Raw genomic sequence first — 23,165 nt, forward strand, 5'->3', positions numbered from 1 at the left:
CGAAATCGACTTTGAAGCCGAAAACGGCGACCCGGGCAGCAGAGTGAGAAAATCACGTGCGGAGTCCAAAAATGCCCTATTGAGGCCACGATGGCCAAAGTTGAATTTTGAAGCCGAAAACGACGACCCGGGCCTCGGAGCGAGAAAATATGGTCCGGAGCCTGAAAAAGCCCTTCTCGGGCTGTGATGGCCGAAATCGACTTTTGAAGACAAAAACGGCGACCCGGGCTGCGGAGCGACAAAATCACTTCCAGAGCCTGAATACGCCCTACTCGGGCCGCGATGGCCAAAATCGAGTTTTGAAGCTGAAAACGGCGACCCATGCTGCGGAGCCAGAAATCCACTTCCAGAGCGCGAAAACACCGTCTTCGGGCCGTGATGGCCAAAATCGACTTTTGAGGCCAAAAAAGGAGACACGGGCTTCGGAGGCCAAAATGCACGTTCGGAGCCTGAAAACGCCCTCCTCAAGCCACGATGGACAAAATTGACTTCTGTAGTTGAAAACGTCGAAATGGGCTTCGTAGGCCTAAATCCATGTCCGGTGCCCAAAAACACCCTCGTCGGGCCGTGATGGCCGAAATCGACTTTTGAAGCCAAAAACAGCAATCCGGGCTGCGGAGCCAGTAATCGATTGCCGGAGCCCGAAAACGCTATCCTCGTGCCGCGTGGCCGAAATCGACTTTTGAAGCCAAAAAGGGCGACGTGGGCCGCGGAGTGAGAAAATCATGTGCGGAGCCCGTAAACGCCCTAATCGGGCCACGATGGCCGAAATCGACTTTTGAAGGTGAAAACGGCGACCCGGGCTGCGGAGCCAGAAATCCACATCCAGAGCGCGAAAACGTCCTCCTCGTGCCACAATGACCGAAATCGACTTTTGAGGCCAAAAATGGAGACACGGGCTTCGGAGGCCAAAATGCACGTTCGGAGCCTGAAAACGCCCTCCTCAAGACGCGATGGACAAAATTGACTTCTGTAGCTGAAAACGTCGAAACGGGCTTCGTAGGCCTAAATCCACGTGCCCGAAAACACCCTCTTCGGGCCGTGATGGCCGAAATCAACTTTTGAAGCCGAAAACAGCGACCCGGGCTGCGGAGCCAGTAATCCATGTCCGGAGCCCGAAAACGCTATCCTCGTGCCGCCATGGCCGAAATCGACTTTTGAAGCCAAAAACGGCGACCCGGGCCGCGGAGTGAGAAAATCACCTGCGGAGCCCGAAAGCGCCCTATTCGGGCCGCGATGGCCGAAATCGACTTTTGAAGCCGAAAACGGCGACCCGGACCGCGGAGTGAGAAAATCACGTGCGGAGTCCGAAAAATCCCTTCTCGGACCGCGATGGCCGATATCGACTTTTGAAGGTGAAAACGGCGACCCGGGCTGCGGAGCCAGAAATCCACATCCAGAGCGCGAAAACGTCCTCCTCGTGCCACGATGACCGAAATCGACTTTTGAGGCCAAAAATGGAGAGACGGGCTTCGGGAGGCCAAAATGTACGTTCGCAGCCTGAAAATGCCCTCCTCAATCCGCGATGGACAAAATTGACTTCTGTAGCTGAAAACGTCGAAACGGGCTTGGTAGGCCTAAATCCACGGCCGTTGCCCGAAAACAGCCTCTTCGGGCCGTGATGGCCGAAATTAACTTTTGAAGCCAAAATGGCGTCCCGAGCTGCGGAACCAAAAATCTACGTTCGGAGCTCGAAAACATCCTCCTCGGGCCGTGATGGACCAATTCGGCTTTTGAAGCCGAAAACGAAGACCCGGGCTGTGAAGGCAGAAAATCACGTGCGGAGCCTGAAAAAGCCGTATTCGGGCCGCGATGGCCGAAATCGACTTTTGAAGCAGAAAACGGCGACCTGGGCCGCCGAGCCAGAAGTCCACGTCTGGAGCCGGAAAACGCCCACCTCGGGCTGCGATGGCTGAAATTGACTTTTGAATCCTGAAAATGGCGACCCCTGCTCCGGAGCCAGAAATCCAATTCCGGAGCCCTAGAACGCTCTCGTCGGGCCACGATGGCGAAATTGACTTTTGAAGCCGGAAACGGCGACCCGGGGCGCCGAGCCAGAAATCCACGTCTGGAGCCGGAAATCGCTCCTCTTGGGCCGCAATGGCCGAAATCGACTTTTGAATGCTGAAAGCGGTGATCCTTGCTCAGGAGCCAGAAATCCACACCCGGGCCCGAAAACATCCTTCTCGATGTCCAAAATAGACTTTTGAAGACAAAACGGCGACACTGGCTTCAGAGTTCAAAATGCACGTTCGGATCCCGAGAACGCCCTCCTCGAGCTGCGATAGCTAAAAACGACTTTTCAAGCCAAAAACGGCGAAATGGGCTATGGAGGCCTAAATCCAGGTCCGGAGCCAGAAAACGCCCTACTTGGGCCGCGATGGCCAAAATCGACTTTTGAAGACGAAAACAGCGACCCCTCCTCCGGAGCCAGAAATCCACGTCTGGAGCAGAAAAATGTCCCCCTCGGGCCGCGATGGCCGAAATTGACTTTTGAAGCCAAAAACGGTGACCCGGGCCGAGGACCGAGAAAATCACTTCCAGAGCCTGAATACGCCCTACTAGGGCCGCGACCCGGGCCACGGCGCCAGAAATTCATGTCCGGAGATTGAAAGCATCCTCCTTGGGCCATGATGGCTGAAATCCACTTCTGAAGCCGAAAACGGCGACCCGGGCCGCGGAGTGAGAAAATCACGTCCGGAGCCCAAAATGGCCCTTCTCGGGCCGCGATGGCCGAAATCGACTTTTGAAGGTGAAAACGGCGATCCGGGCTGCGGAGCCAGAAATCCACATCCGGAGCCCGAAAAAGCTCTCCTCGTGCCATGATGACCGAAATCGACTTTTGAGGCCAAAAACGGAGACACGGGCTTCGGAGGTCAAAATGCAGGTTTGGAGCCTGAAAACGCCCTCCTCAAGCCGCGATGGACAAAATTGACTTCTGTAGTCGAAAACGTCGAAACGGGCTTCGTAGGCCTAAATCCATGTCCAGTGCCCGAAAACACCCTCTTTGGGCCGTGATGGCCGAAATTAACTTTTGAAACGGCGACCCGGGCCGCGGAGCGAGAAAATCATGTCCAGAGCCTGAAAACGTCCTCCTTGGGCCGTGATGGCTGATATCGACTTTTGAAGGCAAAAATGGAGTCCCGACCTGCGGAACCAAAAATCTACGTTCGTAGCTCGAAAACATCCTCCTCGGGCCGCGATGGCCCAAATCGACTTTTGAAGCCAAAAACGAAGACCCGGGCTGCGAAGCCAGAAATCCACGTCTGGAGCCAGAAAAAGCTCTCCTCAGGCCACGATGGCTGAAATCGATTTTGGAGCCAAAAACGGTAAACTTGGCCGACGAGCCAGAAATCCACGTCTGGAGTAGGAAAATGTCACCCTCGGGCCGCGATGGCCGAAATCGACTTTTGAAGCCGAAAACGGTGACCCGGGCCACGGCGCGAGAAAATCACGTCCAGAGCACGAAAACGCCCTTCTCGAGCCGCGATGGGCGAAATCGACTTTGGGAGCCGAAAACAGCGACCCTGTTATACCAATTAAAAGCAAGGAGGATCTTATTAGGGGGATAAGGCAAAAAGCCACTTTTATTGTAAAGATAATAATAAAAAAATAAAGAAAAGATAGAAGCAAACAACGTTGTTTAACTACTTATTCCTCCCATAATAGCTAAATTGCTGCTGCATCTTCTTTGCCAGCATTAGAAGGTTTGTACATGTACTGTGCCAATCTATCCTCTAGGTCCAAAATATTACAAACATCTTCAAGGGCTTTTTCAGTCCAAGGACTTGTACCCATATCTCTGAAGGATTTTTTTAAAGGGTGTTATTTCTTTATAAAAGGTGAGGTTTCAGTGCCTTCAAACTCTATTCCTTCCTCTGAGACGCTTTCCCTGTTCTTTTCTTAAACATCTTTAATACTTGTGTAGTTTCCTTTATCACCTCTGAACCCTTGCAGCGATTGACAAAGCCTAGACTATCAATGAATAATCGTATCTTCTTTTTAAAGCCTAAATTATTTCAATAATTGTAGCTTCTAGTTACACAGCCTAGATTATTCCAATTAATAATCGTAGCTTCTTACACAGCCTAGATTATTTCAATCAATAACCATAGCTTCTATTTACAGCCTAAATTATTTCAATAATAGTAGCTTCTTTTTACTATGAGCTCTTTTGTGAAGCCTCTACCCTCTGGAGGTCAGAAGGCTTTGGTTAACCAAAAAAAGAAAGAAAAAGAAAAGAGAAAGAGAGAAAAAAATAGCACTTCTCTCTGTAGTCAGCTGTGTGCACACCAATGTCCGCAATACCTGAGGCTCTTTTACCAATATTCCCCCTTTCGCATTCTCCACCAAAATGTTATACCAATTAAAAGCAAGCAGGATTTTATGAGGGGATAAGGCAAAAAGCCACATTTATTGTAAAGATAATAATAAAAAAATAAAGAAAAGATAGAAGCAAACAACGTTGTTTAACTACTTATTCCTAACACTACTTAACCCTTATACACACACACACACACACCATACATTCATACATCCATTCATTCTATTTCTGTGTATAGTAACCAGCCTGGAAGTTGCTTGTGACAGAATACTGGCCAGGTATTCTCTACACAAGTGATGGTAGTGGGGAGCGAAGTCCTGATCAGATGCGCATCTGAAGCTCCTGGTAGGCTGGCAGCAGAACCTTGGACTCTGATTCCATAGTTTTTTAGTCCAGTTCTTATAGGATTTTTTTCCTATGCCAGTCTATGGAAATTGCTGCATCATGCTGATGTCTCCAGGGTGGCTGCCAGGTGCTCGTCAGTGATCTCATCGGGTGGACCGCCAGTACTTGGTTTTCTCCACTTGACACCTTTTGGTTGCACTGGCACCTGATACCTTCTTCAGCCCTTTGTTGCTGTCTTCTCAGGCTGGCACCTCTCAGAACCATTCATCCATCGGCCAAGCACTCTCTCATACATTCATACAGTATTTTGTATAATAATAAAAGTAGTTACAAAAGTTTCTGGGTGTTATTGCTTAAAAAATTCTCTGAGTGCTGAGTAAAGTTACAATGTTTTAAAGAGAACAGGCGTCAATTATGTAACAATGCCCTTAGTCAATTACAGGGATGGGCTCCCATAGCAGAGTTAGTGGCTTGACAATGCACTGTTACAATGTATGTCTGCAATGCCAATTTCAAGCAGCGCCTTGCACAAACTTGACCATGCCTGGGGCACGGGAGGGAGGAGGGGGCAGTATCTGGCTACATAGGATTATAGTCTTAACAGTTCATGACCTAATATAATATACTCTAAAGGGGCAATAATAATAAATCTAACCATTTAACAATCTTAACAAATAATAATAATAATAATAATAATAAGAAGAAGAAGAAGAAGAAGAAGAAGAAGAAGAAGAAGAATGAATGAATAATAAATCTAAACACTTTAAGTTGTGGGGAACAAATTATGGGGGGTCACTTCCATTTGGAGGAATCATTTTCAATACATTAATATTTTATCTCTACATACTCCCCCTTTTGACACTACGATATCTGGTATAATCGTAGTGTCACTTTTTATTTAATCTGTTTAAGAGAAGATATTGTGAGGCAACATGTGTTTGTGATTGTAATGTAACCAATATTCTCTTTATCCAGGTTAGGTGACTTTGCCCAGAGCGACAGAAAATAGTGATTTTATCCAGGGCAGCTTGGGCAACAGTCTGAAACCCAATTAACAGTGCATGAATGTATGTGCACTCATCTCACATAGCGTAGGCATCTTTGCATCTAGCCGTGAAAACAAAATTAGTGGTGTGCCTCCATTTCCCTTTTCACATTATACACCAATTTTGGATTCCCCTTTCTCAGGTGAGAAGCTCCAACACTAATTACAAGTATGAACAGTAAAATACCAGTGTCACAAGGCTTTTGAACATACAATGTGCTCTTGGGTACATTTTTTTAACCATTTCCAGGGTTTTGATACAAAATCCTGCACATTCAACATTGTTACATTCTTAGTAACTGCAGTAAAGTGGTCATGAACGTTAGCATAAGTAGCAGGAACCAATCCATCCCAAGTGTACACTGACAATTTTGGGTTTCTAGGTTGAAAAACCTGCAGCCTTCCTCGGCCACACAAGTCTTGCCCCATTGCCCTGTGGTTTCAAATCTAAAACTCCCTCTTCCAAAGACAAAATGATTATTTTAACATTTTAAAGGTTTTTCTTTTTTTTAAAAGAAAATCATGTACATATTACTGGGTTACTTATGAACATTAGCATTATATAACAAGTAGCCTTGTGCATCTTATCAATAGGTGTTTAAGTACCCTGTGATAGCATGCCTTTATTTAGACAACCTAGCCTTGAGGCCAGTGTGTTCAAAACCATCTTGAAATTTTTCCATATGCAGACACCGTTTTGTTCTGGTCTCAGGTAGTTTGCTAATCAAACTATTTATTTACCTGCAAACATTTTTTTTTGTGTTGCCAGCTAGGGCATTTGCACCACAGACACTTTCTGGCCGCGAAGCAAGAAAATCACGTGTGGAGCCGAAAAATGCCCCCCTCAGGCCGCGATGGCTGAAATAGACTTTTCAAGCTGAAAATGGCGACTCCGGCTGCGGAAACAGAAATCCACGTCCGGTGCCCGAAAACGTTCTCCCCTGGGCAGCGATAGCCGAAATCGACATTTGAAGGCGAAAACAGCTACCCTGGCCGTCGAGCCAGAAATCCACGTCCGGAGCCCGAAAACGTGCGCCTCGGGCCGCGATGGCTGTAATCGACTTTTGAAGCCGAAAACGGCGACCCGGGCTGTGGAGCCAGAAATTCACATCCGGAGCCCGAAAACGTCCTTCCCTGGGCAGCGATAGCAGAAATCGACTTTTGAAGGCGAAAACGCCTAACCTGGCCGTCGAGCCAGAAATCCACGTCTGGAGCCTGAAAAAGCTCTCCTCGGGCCAATATTGCTGAAATCGACTTTTGAAGATGAAAACGGCGACACGGGCTTCGGAGGCCAAAATGCACGTTCGGAGCCCGAAAATGCCGTACTCGGGCTGCGACGAACGAAATAAACTTTTGAAGCCAAAAACGGGTCGCGAACCAAGAAAACCTCATCCAGAGCCCGAAAAAGCCCTTCTCGGGCCGCAATGGCTGAAATCGACTTTTGAAGCCGAAAACGGCGACGCTGGCTGCAGAGCCAGAAATTCACGTCTGGAGCTTGATAAAGCTCTCCTCGGGCCATGATGGCCGAAATCGACTTTTGAAGGCGAAACCGGCGACCCATGCCGCGGCACCAGAAAATCATGTCCGGAGCCTGAAAATGTCCTCCATGGTCCGCGATGGCCAGAATCGACTTTTGAAGGTGAAAACGGCGACCCGGGCTGCGGAGCCAGAAATCCACGTCCAGAGCCCGAAAAAGCTCTCCTCGGGCCACAATGGCCGAAATCGACTTCTGAAGTCGAAAACGGCGACCCGGGCCGCGGAGCCAGAAATTCACATCCGGAGCCCGAAAATGTCCTCCTCGGGCCGCGATTGCGGAAATCGACTTTTGAAGCCAAAAACGGCGACTCGGGCCGCGGAGCAAGAAAATCACTTTCAGAGCCCGAAAATGCCCTACTAGGCCGATGGCCGAAAATGCCCTACTAGGCCGATGGCTGAAAATGTCCTCCTCGGGCCGCGATGGCCGAAATCGACTTTTGAAGCCTAAAACGGCAACCCGGGCTGCTGAGCCAGAAATCCACGTCTGGAGCTGGAAAAAGACCCCCTCTGAGCAGCGATAGCTGAAATCGACTTTTGAAGGCGAAAACGGCTAACCTGGCTGTTGAGCCAGAAATCCACGTCCGGAGCCCAAAATGCGCTCCTCGGGCCGCTATGGCCGAAATCGACTTTTGAAGCCGAAAATGGCGAACCCGGCTGCAGAGCCAGAAATCCACATCTGGAGCCCGAAAATCTCTCCTCGGGCCAATATGGCCGAAATCGACTTTTGAAGATGAAAACGGCGACACGGGTTTTGGAGGCCAAAATGCACGTTCAAAGCCCGAAAATGCCCTCCTCGAGCTGCGATAGCCGAAATCGAATTTGAAGCCGAAAACGGTGAAACTGGCTTCGGAGGCCTAAATCCACGTCCGGAGCCTGAAAATGCCGAACTCGGGCCGCGACGGCCAAAATCGACTTTTGAAGCCAAAAACGGTGACCCGGGCGATAAAATTACGTCCAGAGTCCAAAAATGCCCTACTCGGGCCACGATGGCCAAAACCGACTTTTGAAGCCAAAAGGGCAACTTGTGCCGTGGAGCCAGAAATTCACGTCCGGAGCCCAAAAAAGCCTTTCTCGGGCCGCGATGGCCGAAATCGACTTTTGAAGGTGAAAATGGAGACCCGGGCTGCGGATCCAGTAATCCATGTCTGGAGCCCGAAAACGTTCTCCTCTGGGCAGCGATAGCCGAAATCGACTTTTGAAGGTGAAAACGGCTACTCGGGCCGTTAAGCAAGAAAATCACGTCTGGAGCCCAAAAACGCCCCCCTCAGGCCGCGATGGCCGAAATCGACTTTTCAAGCCAAAAATGGCGACCCCAGCTGCGGAAACAGAAATCCACGTCCGGAGCCCGAAAACGTTCTCCCCTGGGCAGCGATAGCCGAAATCGACTTTTGAAGGCGAAAACGGCTACCCTGGCCGTTGAGCCAGAATTCCACGTCCAGAGCCCGAAAATGTGCCCCTCGGGCTGCGATGGCTGTAATCGACTTTTGATGCCAAAAACGGCGACCCGGGCTGTGGAGCCAGAAATTCACGTCCGGAGACCGAAAACGTCCTTCCCTGGGCAGCAATAGCAGAAATCGACTTTTGAAGGCGAAAACGCCTAACCTGGCCGTCGAGCGGATCCAGAAATCCACGTCTGGAGCCCGAAAAAGTTCTCCTCGGGCCAATATGGGTGAAATCGACTTTTGAAGATGAAAACGGTGACACGGGCTTCGGAGGCCAAAATGCACATTCGGAGCCCAAAAATGCCCTACTCGGGCCGCGACGGCCGAAATCAACTTTTGAAGCCGAAAACGGCGACACGGGCCGCGAAGCAAGAAAACTACATCCAGAGCCCGAAAAAGCCCTTCTCGGGCCGCGATGGCCGAAATCGACTTTTGAAGCCGAAAACGGCGAATCCGGCTGCGGAGCCAGAAATTCACGTCTGGAGCCCGAAAATGTCCTCCTCGGGCTGTGATGGCCGAAATTTACATTTGAAGCCAAAAACGGCGACTCGGGCTGCGGAGCCAGACTATCACGTCTGGAGCCCGAAAACATCCTCCTCGGGCCGCGATGGCCAAAATCGTCTTTTGAAGGTGAAAACGGCGACCCGGGCCACAAAGCAAGAAAATCACATCCAGAGCCCGAAAAAGTCCTTCTCGGGCCGCGATGGCTGAAATCGACTTTTGAAGCCGAAAACAGCGACCCGGGCTGTGGAGCGAGAAATCCATGTCCGGAGCCCGAAAACGTCCTCCTCTGGCAGCGATGGCCGAAATCGACTTTTGAAGCCAAAAACGGCTACCCGGGCTGCAGATCAAAGTCCACACTTCATTGGGAAAGCTATGCATGAACTGTGTAAAATATTAGGCATTAATCAAAGGTTCCATATAATGGGACACCCCCAATCCTCAGGATAAGTGGAATGAACTAACCGCACTCTAAAGGAAGCTCTGAGAAAAACGGTAAAAGAAAATGGAAAAGATTGGGATGAAAAGCTGCCTATGATTCTAATGGCCATAACCAGCAAGTCATGGTTACACTCCCTTTGCAATGACAGGAAGGGACATGCGAACACCCCAACAGTTATGGTTAGATGTTGATATTCCAGATGGGTGGCAACCCAAAGTGTTACATGACCAGCGGATCTCGTCTCTTGTAGAGGCATTAACATAAATCTACAATGAAATAGCAGAACAGCTAGATGTTAACATGGATAGAAGGCTGAGTTGGGTGAAAAGGCCTGTTGAATGGGAAGTCAGAGATCAGGTGCTGTATCGGAAGTTTGCAGAGCAAGATCACACTTTGAGAATGAAATGGGAAGGCCCAGTGCATATTGTGGAAAAGGCCAGCCCAACAGTGTACCAAGTAGAAATGTGGTCAAAGAGGCAAAGTTAAAATGTTTCCATTCTTCCCAGCGTAAACCATGGAAAGGGGACTCCAAGCAGTAACCTCTAACTGCCCCCTCCCTGCCCGCGAGTCAATGTAAAAATTGACTCAAAACTGTAAGCATTTAACAGTTTTCCTTTAGAGCACAATATCACTGTCGTAAGAAAAAAATATTTAAGAATATCAACATTATTAATACTCTTTTGAATAAATTCCCACTGTGATCTCTTAGGGTATGGCTACACTAGCTCATTAATTCGAGCTTGGTAGGGTAATGAGGGCAACCAGAGTTGCAAATGAAACCCAGGATTTAAATATCCTGGGCTTCATTTGCATGTTCCCAGGTGCCGCCGTTTTTAAATCCTCCTTAGTCCGAACTAACTGGCCGCGGCTACACACAGCAGTTTAAAGTTAATCCGAACTATGTCCTTAGTTCGGATTAACTGTTACTCCTCGTGGAACTAATTTAAAATATATATCGGCTTACAGGGTGGGTGGAGTATGCGGGGGGGGGGGGGAGGTGAGACTAGACCAGTTCTGGGCACCACCAAAAATTATAGAAACCTGCCACTCCTGGGTGTGACTGAACACTATTGGATTGATTCAACATTGTGCCATTACCCAGAATTTATTTCTCCATACATTTACTGCATGGATGTCGACAGGCCAGAGATTAGGGTTTGCTATCAGACAAACAACATGTAACATAAAACACACAGACACACAATCATGACAGCAGCTTCTTCCTAATGGTGTTCAGGTCACTTGTGTTCTTCTGCTGGAGCCAGCCTTTTCTTAGAACTTTGAAAGACAAAACAGACATTTTTCTAACCGTCCCCCCTACCCCGGGCAGGGAGGGGGCAGTTAGAGGTTACCGCTTGGAGTCCCCTTTCCATGGAGCTATTTCGCGCTCCGGAAGTGATTTTATCGCTCCACCGCCCGGGTCGCAGTTTTCAGCTTTAAAAGTCGATTTCGGCCATCGTGGCCCCAAAGGGGGTGTTTTCGGACTTCGGACATGGATTTCTGGCTCCGCAGCCCGGGTTGCCGTTTTCAGGTTCAAAAGTCGATTTCGGCTATCGCGGCCTGAGGGGGGCATTTTCCGTCTCCACACGTGGATTTCTGGGTCAGCAGCCCGGATCTCCGTTTTCTCCTTCAAAAGTTGATTTCGACTATCGGGGCTCGAGGAGGGCGTTTTCGGTCTCCGAACGTGCATTTTGGCCTCCGTAGCCTGTGTCGCTGTTTTCGGCTTCAAAAGTCAATTTCGGCCATATTGGCCTGAGGAGAGCTTTTTCGGGCTCCAGACGTGGATTTCTCGCTCCGCTGCGGGGGTCACCATTTTCGGCTTCAAAAGTCGATTTTGGCCATCGTGGCCCGAGGGGGCGTTTTCCCGTTCCTGAAGTGGATTTCTGGCTCGTCAGCCCTGGACGCCGTTTTCGCCTTCAAAAGTTGATTTCGGCCATCACGGCCTGAAGAGTGCGTTTTCGGGCCCCAACGTGGATTTAGGCCTCAAAAGCCAGTTTCGCCATTTTTGGCTTCAAAAGTCGATTTCTGCCATTGCGGCTCGAGGAGGGCGTTTTCGGGATCTGAATGTTCATTTTGCCCTCCATAGTCCGTGTCGCCGTTTTCGGCTTCAAAAGTCGATTTCGGCCATCGCGGCTCGACGGGTGCGATTTCGGACTCCAAAAGCTCATTTTGGCCTCCGTAGCCCGTGTTGCCGTTTTTGCCTTCAAAAGTCGATTTCGGCCATCGCCGCCCGAGGAGGACGTTTTCAGGCTCCAGATATGATTTTTTCGCTCCGTTGCCCCGGTTGCCGTTTTCAGCTACAAAAGTCGATTTCGGCCATCACGTCGCGAGGAGGGCATTTTCGGTCTCCAAAAATGGATTTTGGCCTCCCAAGCCCGTGTCGCCGTTTTCGGCTTCAAAAGTCGATTTCGGCCATCGTGGCCCGATGAGAGGGTTTTTGGGCTCTGGACGTGGATTTTTGGCTCCGCAGCACGGGTCGCTGTTTTCACCTTCAAAAGTCGATTTCGGACATCGCGGTCCGAGTAGGGCGCTTTCTGGCTCCGGACATGATTTTCTTGCTCGGCAGCCTGGGTCGCCGTTTTTGACTTGAAAAGTCGATTTCGACCATCACGGCTTGACGGGAGCGTTTTCGGGCTCCTGACGTGGATTTCTGGCTCCTCTGCCCGGGTAGCCGTTTTCGCCTTCAAAAGTTAATTTTGGCCATCACGGCCCAAAAAGGACTTTTTGGGCCCGAGATGTGGATTTAGGCCTCCGAAACCCGTTTCGCCATTTTCGGCTTCAAAAGTCGATTTCGGCAATCGCGGCTTGAAGTGGGTGTTTTCTGGCTCCGAACGTGCATTAGATATGGGGCTGACTGCTCAACTAGTCTTCTTTCTGCATCTGAAAGACAAAGGAGGATACCCTGTGGGATTATGAATCTATCCAGGGAGCCTGACTCCACTCAGATGGCTATTGCAGGGAGCCACGGTTTCACCTGAGTGGGCAGTGACCAGCAGCACCATTAACAGAGAGAGAAGGTACAGAATATGCATGATCTTCTCACTATCTGCACAGAGTAGTGTTTCTGGGGTGTTTTCACAGCCCGAGTGAAGGAAGAGGAGATAATACATTTATCAACACTATATTTCGTAAATAGGTGTGGCCATTGGGATCAAAGGATATGCAAGTTTTAAGTCAGTAAAGGAAACTTAGAAAATTTGAAGAACTCAAGCATATCCCCTCCCCTAGAGAAGAGTGACAATTTCATGTGTGTGTGCACACACCCACCCTGGCTTCATTCGCATCTTGCCAGGCGCCACCATTTTTAAATCCCCGTTAGTGCGGACTCCGTGCCCGCAGCTACACGCGGCACGGAGTAGGTTGTTCGAATTAGGCTCCCTACGAGGAGTAGGGAATCCTTTATGATTTTGAAATATGTAAATGGAAAGCCAATCAAAAATAATTCTACTGCTGGCCCTTTGTCCTTAAGTCTTAGCAGTGGTTGGTGGGGAGTGACTGGTGACACTCCCCATGAAATAAGGGAATTCTTTGAAAAGAATAGGAAGGTCCGTGTCTTTTGTCTTTGGCTGGCTGGACACACCCGAAGGGGGTAAAACAGACACCCCAGGGGAATGGATAAAACTCTGGTTTGGAAAGCAGCTGAAACAGAAACAGTTTTAGGGTGAGTTTATAATAAGTTTGTGCTGAGGATGTTAGTGCTATAGTTTAGCTAAGCGTTTTTTGGTACTTTTGATTTGCAATCTACTTTGCTCTGCCTGTTCTCATTTATTGCCACTTAAATCCTACTGCTTGTACTTAACAAAATCACTTTTACTTACTATCAAGCCCAGTGTAAACAATTATTTGGGGGAGCAACCAGTGTGTTTATCCCCCCTAACATTGCTAAAGGGAGCTTATCCAAATAACTCATTGGGGGGGTTGATCCCATTTGTGGAGTGGTATCCCAGGAACCTGGGCCCAAAACTCCACTCTCCTTGGACCTGAAGAGGTTCAGTGTCTACTGCTTCTTGATGGGTCAGTGATCTCAGCTTGGTGCCTTGGTTGGGGGAGACCAGAGGAGCTGGCCTAGCAGGACCAGGCAGTGGAAAGCTCCAGAGAGCGGGAAGTTGAGTGGCAGTGGCTGTGTCAACACTTTGGGAAGCCCCCCCCAAGGATCTTCTGTGACCTCACCCTGTCACAATGTGTATGGTGCATACTTGGCAAGGGAGGGTAGATGGCTCATTGCAAAAGCATGAACCATACAAAAGAGCCCACCAACTGGTACACAATGGGCTCAGTTGTTGTCCGTGTTGTAGAATGGTAGCCATGGCCTCCTAAAAGAGACGTGATCTGAACTGAGTGAGCTGAATGAAGCATGATTCCCTACAAGAGTGGCAGACAGAAGGGAATAGGCAGCTTCCCTTGGATTTCTGCTGCTCCATACATCTGACCACGACAAATTGGTGGTGATGGGGATGCTTATGGATGTAACAGTGATTTTTCCGGGACAGTCACAAATTTAAATACTCTGTCCTGGTTCCCCATCAAGTAGTGAAAAGTCCTGGAAAGCCCTACTTGATGGGGACATTGGTTTGTGGAAAGAAGCAACTGTTGGGGAAATCTCGCTCCCCTGGGGTACAGAGCCTCCAGAAGGGTCTGAGGCTGGAGGTCAAAGCAGTGAGGCAGGAGAGAAATCTAGAAGGAAAACTTTATTATGCATGCATGCAGGCTGACAGCTACCAGAGAGCAGCAGCAGCTCAGAGAGACAGTTTCAGGGATTCTTTATACAGCATGTTCAGACAGTTTAGTTGTTGATTGTTTTCTTTAACATATCAAAGTCTCAGCAGAAGTACTCTGAGAGGTTTCTGTTCACACCAGGAGTGCTAGAAGTAAGTTTTACAGAACAAAGGCACATGAGAATCTGAGTGAGGAGTCTACAAGGCAAACTGTGACAAAGATAAGAGTTTACATGACAATTTGTGACAGACTAGGAGTATCCATGAACTTGAGATAGGCATTGTAAGGGTCTTGATTAGAGTTAAGATGATTTCACTCTGTTACAGGGAGAGAGGTCTGGAAAACTTTTAACCCTTACAGCAGTTTTCTTTTAGAGAGTTTTGATTTCCTCCAGTGTCCCTGGGGGGAAGGGTTAAAGGGCTTGAGTCAGCCTGCGTCACACCTGCTAGGTGTGAGCTATAAGACTGGCCCAGCCTGCACCTTTCCCCCTCTGTTTTAAGGACAGACCTAAAGCAGACTCCCTAAGGAGACTTAAGAAATTATTGAGCATTTGGAATGGCTATACTCAGGGGAATTCCCAGAAAAAATGGCAACTAGAGTTTTGACTTATAAAAGCTTGCTTATCTTAGAGTTTTCCTCGAGGAAAAACATCCTAACTAGATGGAATATTGGTGCCTCTGGGAGGATGTGGCAGTAAGAAAAAAAGAATCAGAGCATTATGGCTAGCCAAAAAGATTCTATTGAAAAGCTGCAGCAAGAATTGGCTACTCTAAAGAAACAGCTTGATTCCCCAGATGTGCCATCTGCACCCCCGCCCCCTTGGATCCTTGTCAGCTGAACATTCTTTCCTGTTATCTCCCTGTTCTCCTGTAAACCTTATGGGACGTGACTTGTGTAAATTGGGTGCAAACCTCTGTAGAGAGGAAGGGATATTTGTTGACTGTCCCCCCTATCAGGCTCCAAATTTGATGGCATTACTACTCTCAGAGGAATCTGATGAGACCTCAGGACATACATCTCTCAGATGTCCCAGAGACATTGTGGGCAGCCCATGTGAATGAAGTGGGGTTGCTAGCCTCTGCAACACCAGTGCAAATAACATACAGATACAACAAGCCTTTCCCAAGGGTACCCCTGTATCTATTGTCTAGCGAGGCACAAGAGGGCATTAAGCCTGTAATCTCTTCCCTCCTTGAACAAGGGATACTTGTTTATACAACTTCACCCTGTAATACACCTATACTACCTGGCTGTGTCTACACTGGCATGAATTTCCAGAAATGCTTAAAACGGACGATTTTTCCATTATAAGTATTTACGGAAAAAGAGTGTTTACACCATGCTGCGGAGTGAGACGCCGAGACGGGCTTGGTATGCCAAAATCCATGTCCGGAGACTGAAAACACCCTCCTCGGGCCGCGATGGCACAAATTGACTTTTGAAGGCGAAAACGGTGACTCTGGCCACGGAGCCAGAAATCCCCGTCCGGAGCCCGAAAACACCCCCATGGGGCTGCAATGGCCGAAATAGACTTTTGAAGCCAAAAACGGCGACACGGTCTTCGGAGGCCAAAATGAACGTTCGGAGCCCGAAAACGCCCTCCTCGAGCCGCGATGGCCGAAATCGACTTTTGAATCCGAAAATGGCGAAACTGCCTTCGGAGGCCTAAACCCACGTCTGGGTCCCGAAAACGCACTCTTCAAACGCCCTCTTCAGCCGTGATGGCCGAAATTGACTTTTGAAACCGAGAACGGCGACCCGGGCTTAGGAGCAAAAAATCCACGTCCGGAGCCCGAAAACACCCCCTTCGTGTCACGATGGCCGAAAGCGACTTTTGAAGCCGAAAACGGCAACCCGGGCTGCAGAGCTAGAAATCCATGTCCAAAGCCCGAAAAAGCTCTCCTCAGGCCACGATGGCCGAAATCGACTTTTGAAGCTGAAAACGGTGACACGGGCTGCCGAGCCATAAATCCACATCTGGAGCCCGAAAATGCCCTCCTTGAGATGCGATAGCCGTAATCGACTTTTGACGCTGAAACCGGCGAAATGGTCTTCGGACCCAGAAATCCACGTCCGGAGCCCAAAAACGCCCTACACGGGCCGCGATGCCAGAAATCGACTTTTGAAGCTGAAAATGGCAACCCGGGCTCCTTAGCCAGAAATCCACCTGAAAACACCCCCTTCGGGCCACGATGGCTGAAAGCGACTTTTGAAGCGGAAAATGGCGACCCGGGCCACGAAGCGAGAAAATCACGTCCAGACCCCGAAAACGCCCTACTCGGGCCGCGATGGCCGAAATCGACTTTTGAAGCCGAAAATGGTGATCTGGGCTGCAGAGCAAGAAATCCATGTTCAGAACCTGAAAACGTCCTCCTTGGGCGGCGATGGCCGAAATCGACTTTTGAAGCTGAATACGGAGACCTGGGCCGCGTAGCAAGAAAATCACGTCTGGAGCCTGAAAATGTCCTCCTCGGACCGCGATGGCCGAAATCGACTTTTGAAGCTTAAAATGGCAAGCCGGGCTGCGGAGCCAGAAATCCATGTCCAAAGCCCGAAACAGCTCTCCTCGGGCCACGATGGCCTAAATTGACTTTTGAAGCCGAAAACGGAAACACTGGCTCCGGAGGCCAAAATGAGCTTTCGGAGTCCGAAAATGCACCCCTCGAGCCGCGATGGCCGAAATCGACTTTTGAAGACGAAAACGGCGATACGGGCTACGGTGGCCAAAATGTACATTCAGAGCACCCCTCGAGCCGAGATGGCAGAAATCTACTTTTGAAGCCGAAAATGGGAAAACTGGCTTCGGAGGCCTAAATCCATGTCTGGGGCCCAAAAACGCACTCTTCAGGCCGTGATGGCCCAAATCAACTTTTGAAGGCGAAAACGGCGACCCGGGCTGCCGAGCCAAAAATCCATGTCAGGAACCGGAAAACGCCCCCCTCGGGCCACGATGGCCAAAATCGACTTTTGAAGCCGAAAATGGTGACCCCGGCTGCGGAGCGAGAAATCCACGTCTGGAGCCCGAAAAAGCTCTCCTCGTGCTAATATGGCCGAAATCGACTTTTTAAGCCGACAACGGCGACCTGGGATCCGGAGACAGTAGTCCACGTCGGGAGCCCGAAAAGGTCCTCTTCGGGCCGCGATGGCCGAAATCGACTTTTGAAGCTGAAAATGGCAACCCGTGCTGCGGAGCCAGAAATCCATGTCCGCAGACCAAAAAGCTCTCCTCGGGCCACGATTGCCAAAATCGTCTTTTGAAGCCCAATATGGCGACCCACGCCACGGAGCAAGAAAATCACGTCTGGAGCCCGAAAAAGTCCTGTTCAGTCCGCGATGGCCGAAATCGACTTTTGAAGCCAAAATCGGCGACACAGGCTCCGGAGGCCAAAATGAACTTTTGGAGCCCGAAAACGCCCTCCTCGAGCCGCGATGGCCGAAATCGACTTTTAAATCCGAAACTGGCGAAACTGGCTTCGGAGGCCTAAATCCACGTCTGGGGCCCGAAAATGCACTCTTCAGGCCGCGATGGCTGAATTCGACTTTTGAAGCCGAAAACGGCGACCTGGGCTGTGGAGCCAGTATTCCACGTCCAGAGCCCGAAAACGTCCTCTTCGGGCACCGATGGCCGAAATGGACTTTTAAAGATGAAAACTGCGACCCGGGCAGTGGAGCGATAAAATTACGTCCGGAGCGCGAAATACCTCTCCTCGGGCCACGATGGCCGAAATCGACTTTTGAAGCTGAAAACGGCGACCCGGGCTGCAGAGCTAGAAATCCACGTCCGGAGCCCGAAAACACCCTCTTCGGGGCGGCGATGGCCGAAAGCGAGTTTTGAAGCCGAAAATGGCGACCCGGCAGCGAAGCGAGAAAATCACGTCCGGAGTCCGAAAAAGCTCTCTTCGGGCCACGATGGCCGAAATCGACTTTTGAAGCTGAAAACGGCAACCCGAGCTGCGGAGCCAGTAATCCAAGTCCGGAGCCCGAAAACTTCCTCTTTGGGCCACGATGGCCAAAATCGACTTTTGAAGCTGAAAACGGCAACCCCGGCTGCGGAGCCAGTAATCCAAGTTCGGAGTCCGAAAACTTTCTCTTTGGTCCACGATGGCCGAAATCGACTTTTGAAGCCAAAAACGGCAACCCGGGCTGCGGAGCCAGAAATCCATGTCCAAAGCCCGAAAAAGCTCTCCTCGGGACACGATGGCCGAAATCGACTTTTGAAGCTGAAAACGGAAACACGGGCTCCGGAGGCCAAAATGAGCTTTCGGAGTCCAAAAACACATCCCTGGAGCCGCGATGGCCGAAATCGACTTTTGAAGCCGAAAACGGCGAAACGGGCAACGGAGGCCAAAATGAACATTCAGAGCCCGAAAAGGCCTTCCTCGAGCCGAGATGGCAGAAATCGACTTTTGAAGCCGAAAATGGCGAAACTGGCTTCGGAGGCCTAAATCCACGTCTGGGGCCCGAAAAAGCACTCTTCAGGCCGCGATGGCTGAAATCGACTTTTGAAGCCGAAAACGGCGACCCGGGCTGCGGAGCCAGTAATCCACGTCTGGAGCCCGAAAACGTCCTCTTCGGGCACCGATGGCCGAAATTAAGTTTTGAAGGCGAAAACACAACCCGGGCCACGGAGCGAGAAAACCACGTCCGGAGACCGAAAACGCCCTTCTCGGGCCGCAATGGCCAAAATCAACTTTTGAATCCGAAAACTGCGAAACGGGCTTCGGAAGCCTAAATCCACGTCCGGAGGCGAAAATGCCCTACTCGGTCCGCGATGGCCGAAATCGACTTTTGAAGACGAAAACGGCTATCCTGGCCGCCGACCCAGTAATCCACGTCCCGAGCCTGAAAACGCCCCCCTCGGGCCGCGATGGCAGAAATCGACTTTTGAAGCCGAAAACGGCGACCCGGGAGTCATGGATCAAATACTGTGTTCAGATACAGGATCACACGGTTAATGGGAATAAGGAGGGTGGAATATTGGGAATGCCTTACTTTTGTCGGGGAGACGAATAGTGGATTTAGCCAATGGGTTTCTATGGGCAAATAGTGAAAAGCCAGGGGAAACATGAGTAGAAAAGTTTCCTGGGGGTTGGGCTAAAATAAATTGGTGTGGAAAAATTGATGCTTAGGTTTTAATTTGAGAGCCTGACCCTCCTCCACAGCATCAATACAAGTATCCCCAGGAGGTAGAAGGACTAAACTCTACCATTGAAAGTTTGTTAGAACAGGGTGTTATTGTGCAAATGGCTAGCACTAAGAATGCCCCAATTTGGCCTGTACTGAGAGGGGATGGGAAAACCTGGTGAATGACAGTGGATTTTAGAGCATTACATGCAGTAACCCCTGCCACTGCTGCAGTCGAGGCTAAGTACCAAGAAGTAGTTGCTGCAGTAGCTGAAGGAGCACACTGCTTTTCAGTAATGGATTTACCAAATGCCTTTTTTGCCATTCTCTTGTACTCTGGCTATGTCTACTCTGCCCCCATTTAGGATAAAAAATATGCAAATGAGGCAGTGTGGAATATCACTGTGCCTCATTTGCATAATTAATGAGCAGCCGTTTTTGTGCAAGAGTCTTTTGTGCAAAAACGAGTACTGTAGTCTGCCCCTTTTTGTGCAAAAGCCTCTTGCAGAAAAACGGAGCCTCGTTAATTATGCAAATGAAGTGTGGCAATATTCCACACTTTGCCTCATTTGCATAATTTTTGCACAAAATAGGAGCAGTGTAGACATAGCCCCTGAGTTGCCGTACAAATATGGGTTCTCTTACAGGGGAAGCAGTTCTACTTCACAAGAACACCACAGGGTTTTCATGACACCCCTGCAATTTGTCACTCTCATGTGGTTAAGATGTGGGAAAATTAACACCTGAAGACCAAAAGAGAGTAATTTCCTGTGTTGATGATATACTGGTGCAGGGGGACAAGAGGGAGGAGGTTGGTAGGATAACGGAGAGTGTGTTACAGATCATCCAAAACACTGGATTCAAGGTTAGCTGAGCCAAAGCCCAATTGGTGCAGCAAGAGGTAAAGTATTTAGGGGGGTCACATTGGGAAAAGAAGGAAGAACCCAAGATGCACAATGGGTGGAACTGATTGGAAAACTTCCTGCCTCTACTGATGTGGCGTCCTTAAGAGCCCTTTTGGGAACCCTGACTTTCTTGAAAATTTGATTGAAATGTTTGATGACAAGAGTCGCTCGCTGTATTTTTCCTAAAGAAAGGGCGGCAATTGGAATGGGGACCTGATCAAGCAAATGCCTGTCTATTAAATATAATAACAATAACAATTAGTCTCCTTCCCATTACAAACACCAATGGCTAACAGTTATTTAGTTCCACCCAGATGCTCCTTATCTCAAGGTCCCTACCAGAGTCAGCATTCTATCCTTATCTCTGTATGGAGGCGAGAGGCGAAGGCAGCATCTAATTACAGATCTCGTGTTGTCAGGCCACGGACTTAGCCTGACTCTTGCGCTCTTGTTAACAAGACGAAGATGGCTGCATACAAATTCCCTTATTCCCTTTTCCTGCCTCCACAACTAGGAGGGTGATGAAGCACTTTTGAAGGCGAAAACGGTGACCCGGGCTGTTGAGCCAGAAATCCATGTCCAAAGCCCGAAAAAGCCCGAAAACTCTCCTCGGGCTGCGAAGGCCGAAATTGACTTTTGAAGCCAAAAACGGCGACCCAGGTCACGGAGCGAGAAAATTACGTCCGGAGCCCGAAAAAGACCTACTCGGGCCGCGATTGCAGAAATCGACTTTTGAAGCCGAAAACAGCGACCCGGGTCACGGAGCGAGAAAATTACGTCCGGAGCCCGAAAACGACCTACTCGGGCCGCGATGGCCGAAATCGACTTTTGAAGCCGAAAATGGCGACCCGGGCTGCGGAGCGAGAAAATCAGATCCGGAGCCCAAAAACGCCCTTCTCGGGCAGCGATGGCCGAAACCGACCTTTGAAGCCGAAAACGGCAACACGGGCTGTGGAGCCAGAAATTCATGTCCGAAGCCCGAATACACCCCCTTCAGGCCGCGATGACCGAAAGCGACTTTTCAAGCTGAAAATGGTGACTCGAGCCGCGAAACGAGATAATCACGTCCGGAGCCTGAAAACGCCCTACTCGGGTTGCGATGGCCGAAATCGACTTCTGAAGCTGAAAACGGCGACCTGGGCTGCGGAGCAAGAAATCCATGTTCAGAACCCAAAAACGTCCTCCTCGGGCCGCGATGGCCGAAATCGACTTTTGAAGGCGAAAACGGCAACCTGGGCCGCGGAGCGAGAAAATCACAACCGGAGCCCAAAAACGCCCTTCTCGGGCCGCGGAGCCAATAATCCAAGTCCGGAGCCCAAAAACTTTTGAATCCGAAAACGGCAACACGGGCTACGAAGGCCAAAATGAGCTTTCGGAGTCCGAAAACGCACCCCTCGAGCCGCGATGGCCGAAATCGACTTTTGAAGCCGAAAACGGTGACACGGGCTACAGGGGCCAAAATGAACATTCAGAGCCCGAAAACGCCCTCCTAGAGCCATGATGGCAGAAATCAACCTTTGAAGCCGAAAATGGCAAAACTGGCTTCGGAGGCCTAAATCCACGTCTGGGGCCCGAAAACGCACTCTTCAGGCCGTGATGGCCAAAATCAACTTTTGAAGGCGAAAACGGCGACCCGGGCTGCTGAGCCAGGAATCCATGTCAGGAACCGGAAAACACCCCCCTCGGGCCACTATGGCCAAAATCGACTTTTGAAGCTGAAAATGGTGACCCCGGCTGCGGAGCGAGAAATCCACGTCTGGAGCCCGAAAAAGCTCTCCTCGGGCCGCGATGGCCGAAAGCGATTTTTGAAGCCGAAAATGGCGACTCGGACTGCGGAGCGAGACAATCAAGTCCGGGGCCTGAAAAGGTCCTCCTCAGGACGCGAGGGACGAAATCGACTTTTGAAGGCAAAAACGGCAACCTGGGCCGCGGAGTGAGAAAATCACATACGGAGCTCGAAGACGCAGTTCTCGGGCCGCGATGGGCGAAATCGACTTTTGAAGCCAAAAACGGCGACCAGGAGTGCCGAGCGAGAAAATCACGTCTGGAGCCTGAAAACCTCCTCCTCGGGCCGGAATGTCCGAAATCGACTTTTGAAGGCGAAAATGGCGACCTGGGCCGCGGAGTGAGAAAATCACATCCGGAGCTCGAAAACGCACTACTCGGGCCGGGATGGCAGAAATCGACTTTTGAAGCTGAAAACGGTGACCCAGTTCACGGAGCGAGAAAATCACGTCCGGAGCCCGAAAATGCCCTACTCGGGCCGCGATGGCAGAAAATCGACTTTTGAAGCCTAAAAGGGCGACCTGGGCTGCGGACCCAGAAATCCACGTCCGGAGTCCGAAAACACCCCTTTTGGGTCGCGATGGCCGAAAGCGACTTTTGAAGCCAAAAACGGCGACCCGGGCCGCGAAGCTAGAAAATCATGTCCGGAGCCCGAAAACTCCCTATTCGGGCCGAGATGGCCGAAATCGACTTTTAGCTGAAAATGGCGACCCAGAACGCGGAGCGAGAAAATCACATCCTGAGCTCGAAAACGCAGTTCTCGAGCCGAAATGGCCAAAATCGACTTTTGAAACTAAAAACGGTGACCAGGGCTGCTGAGCGCGAAAATCACGTCTGGAGCCTGAAAACGTCCTCCTCGGGCCGGGATAGCCGAAATCGACTTTTGAAGACGAAAATGGCGACCTGGGCCGCGGAGCGAGAAAATCACATCCGGAGCTCGAAAACGCCGTTCTCGGGCCGCGATGGCTGAAATCGACTTTTAAAGCTGAAAACGGCGACC

The sequence above is a fragment of the Pelodiscus sinensis genome, chromosome 1, assembly GCF_052426305.1.
Source record: "Pelodiscus sinensis isolate ZL-2025 chromosome 1, ASM5242630v1, whole genome shotgun sequence".
NCBI lineage: Eukaryota > Metazoa > Chordata > Testudines > Trionychidae > Pelodiscus > Pelodiscus sinensis.